Genomic DNA, 16620 nt, shown 5'->3' with positions numbered 1-16620 from the left:
ACCAGGAACCCACAAGCAGGACATGAATGCAACAGCATATTCCTGTCCATGTTCCTCGGCAACTGGTGTACATAGGCTCAGTGCCTCTGTTACTGGCAGTAGCACATAGCCATCAGGACTAGTAGCCATTGATAGCCTTCTTCTCCAGGAATTTGTCCAAATTGGTGGCCATCACTACCTCCTGTGGTAGCAAGTTCCATAGTTTAATTATGCATTCTGTGAAGAAGTCCTTTTATCTGTCCTGAATCTCCCACCAATCAGCTGAGTTCTAGGATTTTGAGAGAGAGAGAGAGAGAGAGAGAGAGAGAAATTTCTCCCTCTCCACCTTCTCCAGACAATGAATAATTTTGTAGCCCTCGTATCTCCCCTTACCCTCCTTTTTTTCCAAGCTAAACCATCTCAGCTGTTGTCACCTTCCCTCATAGGGGAGATGATCCCTTGATCATTTTAGTTGCCCTTTTCTGCACTTTTTCCAGGTCCAAAATATCTTTTTTTAGGTGTGGTGACCAGAACTGGACACAGTATTCTAAGTGTGGCTGCACCACAGACTTGTATGAAGGCAGTACGATATTGGCAGTCTTATTCTCAATATTGGCAGTTTTATTCTCAAATATCATCCATTCCACCCCAAATCAATGCTGAAGAAAAGAAGCACTAGGTAGGGAAATGCATTCAATTGCTGCATAACATTACTTGGCACTGCTTTCCATAGCCTTGTGGCATGGCGCCACCTCTCCTCCTTATTCCCTCTTTCCCTCAACTCCTTTGGATCCATATGTTGGTGCCTGACATGCTGCCTGGAGATTGCAGGGTGCTATCCATGGAAATATGCATTTTTATTGAGCTCCTGCAACTTGTAACTTGCAAACAGCCCATCTTCTTGTTTAGTAATAAAATCACTTCATTTAATTTATGTTCCTTTCCCAGCAGACACTTAAAAAAAACACACCAAAAAACAAATAGCACTTGGAAGCTGAGAAAACAGCAGGCAGCTCCTATAGGAGCAGACAGCAAAGCTACTGCACGAATTAGCTTCGACGCAGGTGCTTGAGAGGGTGGCGTATGGCTTGCTCTCCACTCATCTCCCCAATTAACCTCCTGATCCTTCATCATAGTGCTTTTCATGTTATTTATTTATCTATGCCTTGGTTAACAAAACAAATCACGTTTCATGAGGAAATATGCAACCTATTAATATGGGTTCTAAGTTAAATTGAAGGATAGCTGAGCTGTGCCTTTTATTATTTATTAATTGAGTCATTTGCTTATTTAAAACTCACTAACGTGCCTTTCTACTTTAGGAGCCCTCCAAGGTTATTAACAGGGTCCATGTTGCAGCTTGCAAACCATGAACACATCAAAATACGGAACTATTCTATAACACACACACAAGCGGTTGGATCCAGTATTACACTGGATCAACTCCAACTGGACTGACAGAAGTGGATTTCTCTGCCCCCTCCTTCCCATGGCTGCCCCTACAACCCACTGAAAATGCTACACAGAGAGTCAAAAGACCCTGCTGAATGGAGTGAGCTGTGGTGAGGAGGGCAGGGGGTCCCCAAAATTCAGGCAGAGGGACCCTCCATGAGTAGATCCCTTCCTCTTTCAGAAGGCAGATCTTGGATCCAACCCAAATAGTGTCCCTATTCCCACACCTGGGATCACTGCATGAGCCTTTTCCAACAACACCATACTGAAGACTCAGTTCTACTTGCTGTACATAGGATTCATTTTACACCTACTAGCCTGAATTGCACTGGCTTCTGAAGGAAGGGTGTGCTAATAAACTGCCCACAAATTTACTGTTTTGTAAGACATACAGTGCAATAAGTGTCTACTTAGACATAAATCCCATTGTGTTCAATTGGGCCCTCTCTGTGTGTGTGTGTGTGTGTGTGTGTGTGTGCGCTTGTGCTGTGTGGACAAGCAAACAGTGTGTGTCAAAGGACTACACACAGTCCACATTTTCAAAAACTGGGCAAAGCACTACACACATTAACAGCTATTATTTCAATAATAAAATACTACACTGTGTGTTGCAAAGCAAGCAAGCTGTGTGTTGCAAAGCAAGCAAGCAATATGAGGCATCTTCAGGGTCTTGGCAGGGGCAGAGGTGGGCAAGGTGCTGCTGTGCCCACCTGACAGGGTTGCTGTCTTTGCTTTGTGCCTACCAGCCAGTGTTTTCCCAGGCAATTCAGCCAAAAGTAGTACTATTTGCACTTCAAAGAAACCTACAGTAGAGTTTAGGGATAGTGATCTCCTCACCGCTTCAACACCTAACTTGATCATCCCTTTATGAACTTGGGGTTGAGTTTCTGAGAACAAGACATTTTACCTCTGCCTAGCACAAACACCTCTGGGCCAAACTGTCTGAAATATGGCAGATGGGATGCCCTCCAAATGGGCTTTACTTTTCCCAACTTTCATGCACTTCTGTGCAAGCAATGAAAATTTATCACCCTTTGCTTTGAGAGATTTCCTCGAAAAAATCAAATTTCTCCTGCATCTTGGCCCAAAACTAGTGGGCAGAACTATCTGTGATGTGGTGGTGGGATGACCTCCAGGGGGCTGAGAGTTCCCCAAATTGCATGTATTTATCATGAAAAAGTTATGGCTGTTTGTGTTTTCCCATCCAAATCAGTGGGAAAACTCCAAAAATGAGTGATTCAGCTGTAAAATCTTGCTTTGGATTTGGATCCGAGTCGAAGTAGATGGGGTCCAAAACAGTCCGAAGTAAAGCGCATCTGCTTCAGAAGGTCTGAACCAGCATCTGTTCAGCAAAGCACTGGCTCCATGCACAGCCCTAGCACTTACTTTCTTGGTAGGTGTTATGCTATGGTGTTGGTGTCAGGGAAAAGTTGTAGAAACAGAGATCAGGTAAATAGAAGCAGTTGGAGGGTATGCAGGGCTGGTCCAACATACTTTGTTGTCTGAGGCAAAGGACAAGATGGGTCCCCCTGCCCCCTTTCCACATACAGTAGGGCACTGGATTGGCAATGCAATTTATTTCAACACCTGCACTTGAGGGCAGAAGGCTAGTTTAGGGGGTGCAAGATAGACACACTCAGCTCTGTCTTCCAATGGAGCATTGTTGCTGTGGGCTCTGGAGAGAGCTGCCACTGCTACCTGAAGTGGTGGCCTCATTCTGCCAAATGGTTGGGCAGTACTGGGGGTATATCTTCCTTTCAGTTGCTACTGGCATTTCCTCATCATGCTCTGAGACTTCCCACTTGAAGTATGACTTAATTACACAGGGGGCAGGGAAGTTCCCCCTTTGCAGCTTTGTGGTCTTGGATGCAAGTCATAAAGTATCGTGACTGGCGGTCTGCAGCTATTTTCAAATGCCTAGCGATGGCAAAAACAGTCTATGGTCTCATTCAAATATTGCTCATCACACATAGAAGCTGCTGAAAATGTTTCCATGTGGTGTAAGGATGTGTGAAGCAGCAAAGCTCAAGCTCACTAAAGTTCTCTAAATTTCATCTCGATGCTTGTTCCAACTTGAGTTTATATCTGATTGTGTGTTTCATCCCGCCCCCGTGTACATATTTTAGGTGTATTTTTTTCCAGATGTATGCATAAATTGTGCATATCTTTGAAATGTATGCATTCTTCTCCCATTGATTAAAGCATGTTGTGTGCATTTTTCAGAAGTACACATATTGTAGGGGTGGACGAAAGTCACTTACCTGTCGTCGAAGGCCGTTTGCGGTGGGGGGGAGGAGCTTCGCTGCTCCCCCTGCGAAGTTCAGGCCGGGGGGGGAGGCTTCCCGCCTCGCTCGGCCGAAATTCAGGCCGGGGGGGAGGCTTCCCGCCTTGCCCGGCCGAAATTCAGGCCGGGGAGGAGGCGCCTCTCCTCGCCCGGCCGCGAACGCGAAAGTAAAAAAAAAACAAAACGCCCCCTGATAGGCTACGTGACGATTCACGTAGCCTATCACGGCTAGATCTGCAAAGTCAGCCGTGATAGGCTACATCAATTGTCACGTAGCCTATCACGGGTGACTTTAAAAAAAAAAAAAGCGCGTACGCGAATGGCGGCCCCCATAGGGAGCCGCCATTCGCGTTCCTTATTTAGTCGCCGTAGTCTACGTAAACATTTACGTAGACTACAGTGACCAAATAAGGAACGGGAATGGTACCTCCCTATGGGGGCCACCATTATCCGTACACTCTTTTTTTTAAAAAAAAGTCACCCGTGATAGGCTACGTGACGATTCACGTAGCCTATCACGGCTGACTTTGCAAATCTAGCCGTGATAGGCTACGTGAATCGTCACGTAGCCTATCAGGGGGCGTTTTTTTTTTTTCTTCTTTCATGGCAATGGCGGCAGCGGCAGCCAGTCGAAAGACCGGCTGCCGCTCCCGCCTCGCTCGAACACCCGCCGAACCGCCGGCTGGACCAGCCACCGGGAGGGACATTCGGTGAAGGTAAGTCCCATCCCGGGGGGGGGTGCGGGGTGCAGTGGGGGTGCGGAGGATTTCTCCCCGAAACTTGTTCGGGGGGCCGAACACGTTGGCGCTCGGCCCCTCGAAGTTTCGGGGAGAAATTCTCCGCCATCCCTAACATATTGTTCAAATTTATGCATGCTGTCAATGCATCTTTTTGGTCCACATATCACACTGGAAGCTTGGAAACGTATGGACATTGACCACAGATTGTGTCCAAGTCTGTATCTGGCCTGGACATTGTGAGCTGGGTAAGTAAATCCTGATAAAAATTAAACTGCAATGAATTTCTCAGATATCCCTAATGTGGTGGTATCCCTACTGCAGTGGCACTCCACCTTGCAGGATGCAACATTTCTATTGTGCGTATGGGACAAGGCAGGCGAATGGCATAGAACCTCAACTTGCCACTCATGGCCAGAAGGGGCATCACTGATATGGATTCCTTCACATTTGTCTGTCTCCTGCACTAGGACCAATACAAAAGTTATACCTTGTTGTGCGGAGCACCATGACATGATAGGGAAATGTGTTTTCAGCAACCTCTACCTTGGCTGACCAGTGTTTCCAAATATATCTGCAATGACACATATACAAGTCTATGTCAATGTAACACATTAACACCTGCACCTTTACAAGTGCATGGACACTGGAGTGCCAGGGTGTCACCTCGGACATGCTCAGCACACACTGTGGTTTGTGAGCTGAATTACAGATGTTAGTAAAGGCAGCTTGTGCAGCTTGGCTTGGATAGACGTTTCAGGGGTGCATAATGTTTGCCTTGTAGAAGAAGCAAGGTGCTCTCCTACCCTTCTAAACACCCCCCCACATTTCTTAATAAACACCCACTGTAGGGCAGTAGTGGGAGGAGAGTCATTGCATGGGGAGTGGAAAGGGGAGGATTGTCTCATTCTAATTCTCCCCTCCTTCTCTGGTGCCTTGTCCAGGATGAAAGGGCCAGTGATCCATGGCTACCTCCATTGCATTCTGGGGATCACAAAAGGCTGGGAGAGAGGAGGGATTATTTCCCAAACATCTCATTGCCTTGTGGGAGCTGAACTATTTCCAATTTCTTTTAGAAATAACTTGCTCATTCCCATCCCAATCCAATGTGAGCAGGGATGCTCACTCATCTCTATACTGGGTGGAGCAGTAAGCATATTCCTTTCTAAGCTCTCATTTGGTAGTTAAGCAGTTCTTAGACCTATTTAAATATACCTTTACTTGGGTGGGCGTTGCTTGCTTCATCTTTGGTTGTTCCCAGCCCTTTCTAGTTCCATTTAAATTATTCCACTAAGACAGTTTATCCTGATGTGATGCCACATTTGCATACAATGGAAATAATACTCCAGGTCATTGGGAGGTCTGACTTGGGTGGCATATAATCAAGGCATTAAAATGAATCACGTAGGTGGAAGACTTTACATACACATCTGGGAAACACAACCCTGCATGAGTAAATGTATGCAGAAAGTACAGCTTAGTATCAGGTCATAATTGCAGTTTATAACTTTAAGGTATTTGTTAAAATACAAATTTTACCATGATTAAGGTTTTTGTGTGTGTGTGTGTACCTGGTGCTGCTTTAATTCATGGTACTATCTTCAATATGTAGAGATTTGTAGATTTCCCTACTGTGTAGCCTTCTACCTTCCTAGCTAGTTTTCTTTCTTTCCCCTTTTCATTAAAAAAAGTTCTTAGAAAGATCAAATCATTAATGGCATTAAAGACTGTACTATACATTATATGTGCTGGTTATGTTATTTTTGAACAAAAAGAAAGAATTTTTAATTGGGAACTTTACAGCTGGAAACCTGAAGAGCTCTCAAGAAGGACATTTCTCTGTGTTTAGATAAAAGTTGGCTGACGTGAAATGAAAATGGTTATATTTGGGGGCCTTCTAAATACATGGTTGGGAACTAAATTATTTCTCTACATTACACCTAATGAGGTGACAGATTAGGTGAGATTTGAATTGGATTGCAGTGCACATTTAGCCAACCATTGTTCACCAGCCATTGGACTATATACCAGCTCACCTGATGGGATTTTGCCACCTTTAACCAGACCACACAACCACTCATTCCAGGTTGCTATGATGGGGCCGGATGAGATGATACTTCTTTCCCAAGCTGGCCAATCATGTAGGGAGGAGTGTCCCATCTCAGGTAATCCAGTACTCTTGTCCCACTGATAAGGACATTTTGTGGTGCTGCCTTGCCCCCATGAGGGAATATGTTTGTGGGAGGGACAGAGAAAGCAGGATGACGTTTTCTCTGAGAGGGCTATTTAAGTTCTCAGAACCTCCCCTTCCTCCTCTTTATAATTTATGGCTGCTGGAGTGAGCAGCATCTTGGAGACAGGGATAGTTCTTTAGGTGCACTGTTTGGAGTGTGTGTGTGTGTGTGTTTTCCCATCAGAGTGCTGTGCATAGTCACTGCCACTCAAGTGGAAGCTTGCCTGCTTGGAAACCAGATGGCTTGTGACTGACAGAGGCAGTTCCATCCAGGGATGCCAGGCAGTTTGGGGTAGCCTTGCCACGTGTGGGAGCTATTCATTTTGCCACATTTCTCCCCGATGCGCTCCCAGTGTGGTTGAGCTGGGCCTGGTCTTCTTCAATGGCCATGTGGTCTTGATAGAAGATGTTCTCACCCTTTGGGGGCAGTGGCCCAGTGTGGTCTAATGAGTTAGCCAGTTCATGGCCTTTCAGTGCTGCATGGACTAGCATGGCCTGGTCCTGCCAAGGAACAGCTTTGGCCTGGAGGGCCAGAGGGTGGTTGTGTGGGCCCTGATTTATTAACTGGAACTGGTGAACTGCCTGTCACCAATTGGCATTATTCCTTAGTGGCAGGTATTCTTTTTTTCTTTTCTTTTTTGCAATAATGCCACCAACAGGGGGCAAGGGGGAAAGAAGGGCAAGACCCCTAAGGCTCCTGCCAAATGGCCTCCTCCACCACCAGTTTCTTTCTCCAAGGAGGATGTATCCCCAGATATGGCTGCCATCTTCACATACTTGGATTGCCTGCATTTGCATGGAGGCTGCTCAAAGCCAATCCAAACGAATGGTAAAGAGGGAGGCCATACAGAAAGCCCAAGAGAAGGCTTGGCTTGCCATTAGATCTTAGGTAGACACTCTCAAGGTAAGAACCAGCAAGCCTGTGGTGAAGAGTCACTCTGCAGATGGTGCCACTGGGGAAAGCACAGTGCTGCTGTTTAAGACTATCCTCCATCTAAACAGGATCATGGTGAGTATGGCTCTTTCTTTCAGCCTTGGGCCTGTCAGTGTTGGGGACATATGGGTCCACGGTAAGGATGCTGGAGGAATTCGAGATGAACTAAAATGAGCTTGGATTTCTAAGAATCCGTGCTGCACAAGAGTCTGTGGACTTTGGGATTTTTTTTATTTTATTTTTTACTTTTCTGAAATTCCAAATATTTATTTGTAGGAAAATACACAAGTTTCTGCTGAGGAAAAGTTGAATGGGATGGGGGATAATATGCTAAATATTACATACTAAGGTAAATTATGTATATTCTTATGAAACCCCTTATGTAATGATTTGCTTATTTTTCCACATGATGAATATATGCATCCGTCTGTGAACGGACAATGGAATAAAAGGTGCCTGACAATCTGTGAAACACAGACGGAGTGGATTTTACACAGTCCATACATCCCTAGTCCATTGAGCCAATGCCCTGGCTATCTGGACAGATTTGACCTTATCTTCAACCAATTGAGATAGGGGCTCCTTGACAGTCTGGGTTTGCTTTTCAGGGGGAAGAACATCAGCATGATGAAACATCTGCCTCTGCTGGATCCACTACCTTGTCTGACTGTGAGCCCTTCAGAAGTTCTTCTTATGATAAATTCCAAGCCACCTTAGCTCGTGCTGCAGCATGGCAAAGACCACTGGGGGTCCTTCACATGTCCTGGGATCTGGGCAGCTTAACACAGCTGACCCTTTTGCAGGTACCAAGGATGAGGCAATTCCATTTGGCAGAACTTTTATTCCCTTAAGCCTTCATCTAATGTGGGCCACCAAGGAGAAAAAAAGAAAATGTTGGGGAAGATTTGTGGATGTCTTCTCCTTGCTGTTCCATCAGTCAGAAGAACTGAAGGAGAAGAACAACGGGGAATAAGATATATAGAATTTGGTCAAACTAGCTGGCTGGCTTTTTTTTACCTCTATGGGGGTTGTGCAGCAAAGGTTCCCAACAAAGGATGGTGTCTTGACCAAATGTTGTTCACTGCTCCGAAATCTTCTGATGTGGAGAGGTATATAAATATTGTAAATGAATGAATGAATGAATGAAATATGTACATCATGCATTGCATACAGAGTTCATCAGCCCAGCTTGTCTGGGATATATGATGAGATCTTTTGTATGAGGGCCTCCTTTGATGCTTCCCATCCTTTGGATAAGAAATAGCCTGATTTGTGGTTGCCATTCATGACACATTCCAGGCCTGTACAGGGTGACCAAGTGGACAGTGGACACATACTGGCAAGCTACAGCAAGCCTCTTCTTCTCATGGCACTATAGGTCAAGGGACTCAAGCCTACCTGTTATGCTAGGAGCCGTGCTGTGTCCATACCCCTTGTATATTTAGACACAAATGCCCCATTTGTGCAGGCCAGCAGCCTTTCATGACATGCTGTAGAGGTAGGGGGTTAACCAAGGGATAGCAAGGGGAATAGGAAGCAGGGATCTTGGAATCAGCCTCCTCTGAAAGGAACCCAGCCCAATTAAAATGGAAGAGTTATCCCATTTGCTTTCTCATTAACCACATGTGGTAGAAGCAAAATATTTGTATGAGGGGTTTAGAATTTATGTTGAGTCTTATTTTGCTAAGAATCAGCAATCTGTCCGGGGGCATGGAACAAGTAGTCAGTGAAAAGATCCAAAAAAAAGGTTTGGGCAGAAACCTTTTACATATCTGCCCCATCCCATCTTATGGGTATCACCACTGTGCATAGTCCAAAAGAGAGCTTTTGGGGAATGTAGACTTGTTGTTCCTCAAGAGCCATTCTGGGAACAATGCCATCCTGGCCACCTCTGAACAGTGCACTATATCTCTCACTATGTCTGCCATCCACCTGGTCCAGAGGTGTACCAATGGTGCCATTGTGGGCAAGTGTGACATCACATCCATTTTCTGCCTGCTGTTGGTTCATCCAGTTGCCCCTTTCCCCCCAGGGAGCTTTCTGTGTGGACAGGGGCTTGCCTGTGGGTTTCATGCTCCACTCTAATCAACCTTAGCCAAATTGCCATTGTTCAGTGGTTGGGCAAGCATGGCATGACAAGAGATCACCTCTACCCATCCTATTCCAGCAAAGTTGGGTGCGGAGCCTCAGCTCAGGTTCTGGTGTTTCACCTGGGGTGGGAGAGAATGACCTGGGTTTGTTGAAGGGCAAGACCCTGTTTTTGCAGGCTCAATTGGTTTTTGAGGTGATCCAGCAGTGTTGAATAGGAGTGGTGATAACTGATAACCCAGTGTAGTATCCTTCCCCTTACAGTCTGGAGGGGTGATGGGGACATGCATGTACTGAACAGGACCAGGAAAAAAATAAATAAGAGAGAATTGCATATTGTATTAGAAGGTCTTCCAGGGGTAGGGAGATTTGTCACCCAAGAATTCTGCTCTCTTGGGTTGAGCTATATAGGGCACATAGGATCCACCTTTCTGATGAAGGCAATGGCTTGTTCCTCTGCACAGGGCAGGATGATCTTCTGTGCAGGTGGGGTGGGGGGATGAGTGACTAAGCAGAGGTTTGTTGCTCACCTATGGCAGGTATACAGGGGAAAATTCCAGCTAGGGTTAGGAGAAGTGGCACATTTAAGGTGAGTTATTCCCAGGCCTTGCCACTCATATCTGTGGGACCTATTGGCTTTTGTGGTTAACTCTCCTCATGCACTCTGAACTGTGGGACCCTGGGAGGAGGTGACACAGGGAGGCCTCCCTACTCAGTTATAAAAAGTGTGACCAAGAGGAAGGGTGGCTGCACTATGCCTGATGGCCAGGCTGGACTTGCCAAATCAAGGCAAAATAGTCACCTGGCAGTTATGTTTATTCCCAGAGACACCCCAACAGATCCTGTTATATAAGTAACAGATCTAGCTTGATTTTAACCCACCTGCCTTGTCTCTCCTCTTTAATTCTTCCTCCACTCACAACATTCCTGCACATCCACACAAGGATGAAACATTTGAATGTGACCTATGCTCATATGATCAAATGCGTGTTGACTATGCATCACATTGTCAAATTCCCAAATACAATCCAGAGATCAATTGCAAGATTCTGGTCCATGCACATTAGATTTCATGTGTCTTAGACCATATTTGATCGTTATGTCTCAGTGGGGATGTGTGGAGATGTTTGAAGCAGGAGAGGCATCCTGGGTGGGCTGGTGCACGCTCCCCGCCTCCTACAGTGGGTGGCCTATAATTGGTCACTTCCCTCCTATTGGGTCAGACTGGGACAAGTTTTGTCCTATCCGACCCATGGTTAATATTGCCTTAGTTGTATGTGGAGCGATGCCAAATAAATAGCTTTATCACATGAGGCTTGCTTCTTGTCTGTGGCTACTTGAAGGCATCACTTTGGCCTGAGAGTGATACATCACTTCCTAAGCAGACGCAAAAAGTGAGGAAACCAAATGGATTAGAAGGGAACCACATGTTCAACAAAGCAAAGTCATGCAGATCATGTACAATGTATTCTTTATGAGAAAGTGTCTTTACATAAGCTTGACAATAAAGACAGAAATGTCCTGTTCAGCCAGAAGGCTTATTAAAATTATCAGTAAATAAATTATGCAGCTTTATGATATTTTGAAGCTGATTTACGATAACCAAGCTGTATGCATGCAGACGCATTCATGGATAATTCAAAATGATCCACTTTTTGCTCACATCAAAAATGTGTGGTGTGTGTTCTGGAAAATCAAATTGATGGCTGCTATCAAATTTCATATAAGGATTAAACAACAAAAACAAAACACTGGTCTATAACTCCAGCTCACCTATCAAATTATGCCACATGTCAAACCAACATGACTGTATAACATAGAATAAGTGATCTATGATAGAAATATATGATATGACATCTAAAGGTTCTTTTGGGAAGGTGTTGCAGCAGCGCAACTAAATATGCAGTGGTGACAATTGCTTGGGGACTGCCGTCCCAAAATATATTTGCTTGGAAAATAGTATTTTCCTGGCACACAAATTAAATTATTTTATTTTTTGGAGGACTGTGACCTTCAGTGTGTGTTCCTTCCAATAGTGAAATCTTATGGGGAATATGTTTATTCAAGTCTCAGGGGGGACCTATTAGACAATACCTGTGTCATATTTAGTGATGAGCAGAACAACTCATCCCCCATGCGTGTGCCATTTAAAATAAACAAACCCCACCATGATCCTTGTGGATGCTTTTGCGTCTAGCTAGGTATGGATGAATCTGGCTGAATGACTGGCCAGTGAATGGGAAAACAACTGTCATCCAGGAACTGATCCTGGATGAGCATGCTAGTCTGTATCATGGACACCTGGTTAGATAAGACTGGAGGAGTAAATCTCTTCCAACTTTTCCCACTTGGGCTCTCCAGATCGCAGCAGGCAAGACCTGGGAGGCAGGGAGGCACAGTCATGGTGGTCTGCCATGAGTCTGTCCCCTTGTCCAGGTGCCCCATCCCAGTCTTCCAGTTTTGACTGTGTGAATCTGAAGGTAGGTGTTAAGGACAGAATACAGATTCAGTTGGTATACTGCCTGGCCCACTGCCCAACAATTTCTTGTCATGAAATAGCTGGGGTGGTTCTAGAGTCTCCTTGGCTTGTTGTACTGGGGAACTTCAACATACATTCTGATGCCACCTTGTTGAGGGTGGCTTGGAACATTATGGCTTTCATTACAACCATGAATCTTTCCCAATTAGTATCTGGCACCACCCATTTGGCAGGGCACATGTTGTATCTGGTATCCTGCTTTAGGTGGGATAATGGTGATCTGGGAGTGGAGAAAGGTTTTATAGTTCTTTTGCCATAGTGAGATTTACACTTAGTGGGACTTGGGGCCACTGCATGGGTGGAGGACTGATTGATGGATCCAGATGGTTTTCTGACAGCTCTTGAGGATTTTCCTGTCACCTCAGCTGGCATCTGTTGAAGCCCTGGTTTACCTTTGGAATGGGGAAATGGCCCAGGTGGTTGACACAATTGCTCCTGAGTGTCCTCTCCCATGGTGTGGAGCCAAATGAGATCCCTGGTTACCCAGGGAGCCGTGGGTGATGAAACAATTGGGACGTCAACTCAAAATGAGTCTGCTCGAACACATGCTAGAACATCTTAGAAGGCCTACTCCATGGCAGTGAGGGTGGCAAGTAAATTGTAGTTCCCTGCCACCATTGTATCTGCACAGAGTCATCCAAATGAGCTTTTTCAAGTGCTAAAAAGCCTATTACACTCTGGGAAATAAGAAGAAAAGGTGGGCCACTTGATATCCCATTGTGACAATTTGTGGGACACTTTGCAGATAAAGTTAATCATACCCAAGCCAACTTTGAGGCAATAGTTGATACAGGTCTGGTGCATGTAATTTTGACCCCTCCACACACAGTACTGAAACAAGAAATAAAACAGTGTTTAACAATATTAACTTTGGCATAACTGAACACAAACAGGGAGTACAAAAAAAAATGCCATGGTGAAGAGCTGGTTTTCCTCTCTCTCTCTCTCTCTCTCTCTCTCTCTCTCTCTCTCATTCTCTCTCTCTCTCACCATTCCTTTTTCAGGGGAAAAAATGAACTTTAGGTAATTGTCTACATAATTTGCAGTTCTGTTCCTTTTGAAAAGTTTGAACTTTAGATAATTGTCTCTTAAGTATGCTGAAACTTTTCTCTGACCTTTAGTCCAGGAGAGTAGTAATCTTATATGGTCACTTCCAACTGAGTTGCACTTCTACTATTTCTTGTAGTTGGGTTTGCTAACACTTCAGAAGGGGAGGGGGGAGGCAGAAAACCTCAAGTTTCCAGGAAGTTCCTCAAAGAAGTGGCTTCGGACTCGAACTCTATTCCTATCTCTTTATATAAAAAAAAGTTCCCAACATTCTATCCTGCTCTCCCGAAGTTCCATCATGCCCAGGGTTGTCTGTCATGGGGAAATCTGGCCATTTTGGGGGCTGATGGATCCCTGCGATGGACCCGGCTCAGCTTGCATTTGCGAGTTAAGCTGTGCAATAGTTCCTCAAACCTGCACAAAACGGTGGTGGTAGCAGTGGTGGGTGACAGCAGCAGGAGTCCCTACCACTGCTGCTGCCCCCGCCATGTGCAAATCCCTCGTATGCTCTTTGCCGACACCGGCAAGGAAAGTGCGAGGGGGTTGCACATCACGTCAATCGTCACGTAGCCTATCACGGGTGACTTTAAAAAAAAAAAAAAAGTGTGTACGGATAATGGCGGCCCCCATAGGGAGTGCCAGTGCATTTGGCCCCCTGAAATCCGTGGTGGAATGAAGTTCCCCAGCGCCCCCACCCCACTAAAGGGGCCCGGAACGGAGCACCTACCTGCTGCTGTCTGCACTGATTGCGAATGGTGGCCATGTCTGCATATTTACGTAGCCTATTGCAGCAAAACTAAGGGAACGCAAATGGTGGCTATGGCGGCCACCATTTGCATTCCCTTTTTCTCGCTGTTTTAGCCTACATAAATATTTACATAGGCTAAAATGGCAAAAAAAAGGGAATGCAAATGGCGGCCACCGTAGCTGCCACCATTTGCGTTTGCTGTTTTGTTTTGTTTTTCCCATTATAGGCTACATAAATATTTACGTAGCCTATCATGGCAAAATACAGGGATGCAAATGGCGGCGGCTACAGCCGCCGCCATTTGAATCCCTGCAGGCTGCCCAGTGGGTGGATATCGGGGGGAGGGAATTTCGGAGGGAGAACGAGAAAGAGAATTTCGGGGGAAGGACAGAGCACCTCCCCCCGACCGTGAATGTCACCCTTCAAAAAGGTAAGTGACTTTCGTACATCCCTAGCGCCCACTACGCCATTTGTGTCCGGAGACGTGCTTACAACGATACAGCACAGCAATGGCTGCCAGCCATATCGACATTCGGCAGTGATGCAAAACAGGCAGCTGGCTCCACAGGATTGATGTGGAGTGGAGCTGGCCGGGACAGATTCTGGGGGGAGGGACGGATCGCCTCCCTCCACAGGTGGATTCTCCCACGGAATGACATGTTGGGAATCCGCCCATCCCTATCTCTCATTCAGCCATTCTTATTTTTTCCTAGGGATGTATGAATCTCTTACCTGGCTCCACGCCGGGCAATCCGCGGTTGTGGGGAGGCGATCCATTCCCTCACCCAGGAATCCTCCCCGGCTGGCTCCACTCCACGGCAACTCTGTGGAGCTGCCAGCCGGGGCCTCCCGCATCTGGACATCCGGTCGCTGGGCTGCACAGGGACGCAAATGGCGGCCACCATAGCCTCCATTTGCGTCCGTGTCTTGAGCCGTGATAGGCTACATAAATATATATGTAGCCTATCACGGCCAAAGACACGGATGCAAATGGCGGCGGCTATGGTGGCCACCATTTGCGTTCCTTCCTATTGCTGTGATAGACTACGTATGTATTTACGTAGCCTATCACGGCTCAAGACATGGACGTAAATGGCGGTGCCTATGCCATTTGCATCCCTGCCCTGAGCCGTGATAGGTTACGTAGATACTTATGTAGCCTATCATGGCTTGCCAGGGATGCAAATGGCGACCGGTGTGGTGGCTGCCATTTGCGGTCACAGCCCGGCAGTGACTGGAGCTGCTGCCGCTGCCACCACTGCCGTTGCCGGAGCTATAAGAGCCGCCGCCAGGTAGGTTCCGTTTCGCTTGGCTTTTGCAGGGTGGTGGGGCGGGTTGTTCCATTCCGCCACGGATTCCGGATTGGAATTCAGCATCCCTGGGATATGTGGCGGAATTCTCTAACATCTCTATTTGTTCCTAAAGGGGAAAGTAAAGCACTATATTCAGGGATGATTTTGAAATGCCTGTCCGTGGCCCCTTCCACTTGTTGGAAATAACAGTATACTTGGGAGAACACCAAGAGATGTGCACGTGCGTGCACCCCCCCAGTTCACACCTCCAAAAGCATCCCAGAGATTATTGAATATACATAGTGGCCATGGAATACACTAGTCTATCGCGGGGGGAAATTCAGATGTAAATAGCGCATTGGAGTCCACTTGTGGCAGTAAAGCCCTGACTTTGACCAAATTGCAGCCATTTTCAGCTGTGTTTTTTGGTCAAAATCAGTGCTTTACAGCTGCAAGTGGCGTACAACACGCCATTTGTATCTGTATTTTTCCCAGTGATAGGCTAATGGCAGCTGCCATAAGCGTATCGCTTTATATAGGGAGCCGGAGAGGCGCTCTGCAAACTGCCCCGGAAGTGGAGCAGCTCCAGAGTATTTCGAGGGGCCCTGAGTGGCACTGATGGCCCCTGTATGACCCCCCCAGACCGGAAAGTGTGGGGTTCGTACATCACTAGTTGCATGTCTGACTTTTGTTTCTCTTATTTTCCATGATGCGATCTGCATTTCCCCCTCTTTTTCATAATTAGTTGTCCGTTACGAGGAAAGCAGAGAGCTACACAGGGGACGGTATCCCCCTCCTCTGATTGCTGGAAATCTTATCCAGCAACTCCTCAACTTTCTTCATTTTCACCAGTCATTGTCCAGGCAGTTGGAAGCATTTCCCCCCTCTCCCATTCTTTACAGACATAAGACAATAACCACAGATATAAGGGCCACTGCTTTATTAAAGAAATTATTAAGGATCTTCAGTGGCCAAACAACAAAGGCTTAGCACTGGCACCTCTGGGTAAATCCAGGCAGCTGTCTGTAAGGCAGCAGATCCAATATGCACCATATCTACACCTTTTATCACTTTCCCACCATGAAGACAGGGAAGGGACCCTGACCCCTCTCCTCTCCTAGCCAACATTCGGTGGGGCCAAGTTTTCCAGGGTCCCAGGGAGGCCTCATCCCGCATCCTCTCGAGCTGCATGGCCAAGCCACCCCTCACCTTCAGGTGCCTCTGGGTGTCTGCCAGGTGCCAGCTCATCTAAGCTGACTGGATGCCTGAGCTACCTGCCTTTTCTGA

At 46.4% G+C, this 16620-nt stretch overlaps 1 protein-coding gene and 1 long non-coding RNA gene across 2 annotated transcripts in view; one reads left to right on the top strand and one right to left on the bottom strand.

Annotated features, from left to right (window-relative positions):
* Positions 1 to 11284, top strand: part of LOC146339000 (uncharacterized) — a 48188-nt gene extending 36904 nt beyond the window's left edge. Inside the window, exon 3 of the long non-coding RNA XR_014784738.1 lies at positions 8228 to 11284. This is a non-coding gene — a long non-coding RNA (uncharacterized LOC146339000). The remainder of the gene's footprint in view (positions 1 to 8227) is intronic.
* Positions 1 to 16620, bottom strand: part of CDH8 (cadherin 8) — a 455531-nt gene that overhangs the window by 23435 nt on the left and 415476 nt on the right. The window lies entirely within an intron of this gene.

This window comes from Heloderma suspectum, chromosome 8, assembly GCF_057233095.1.
Source record: "Heloderma suspectum isolate Gila_16-S chromosome 8, 16-S_ref, whole genome shotgun sequence".
Taxonomy (NCBI): Eukaryota; Metazoa; Chordata; class Lepidosauria; order Squamata; family Helodermatidae; genus Heloderma; species Heloderma suspectum.
This window is presented reverse-complemented; position numbering and strand designations above follow the sequence as displayed.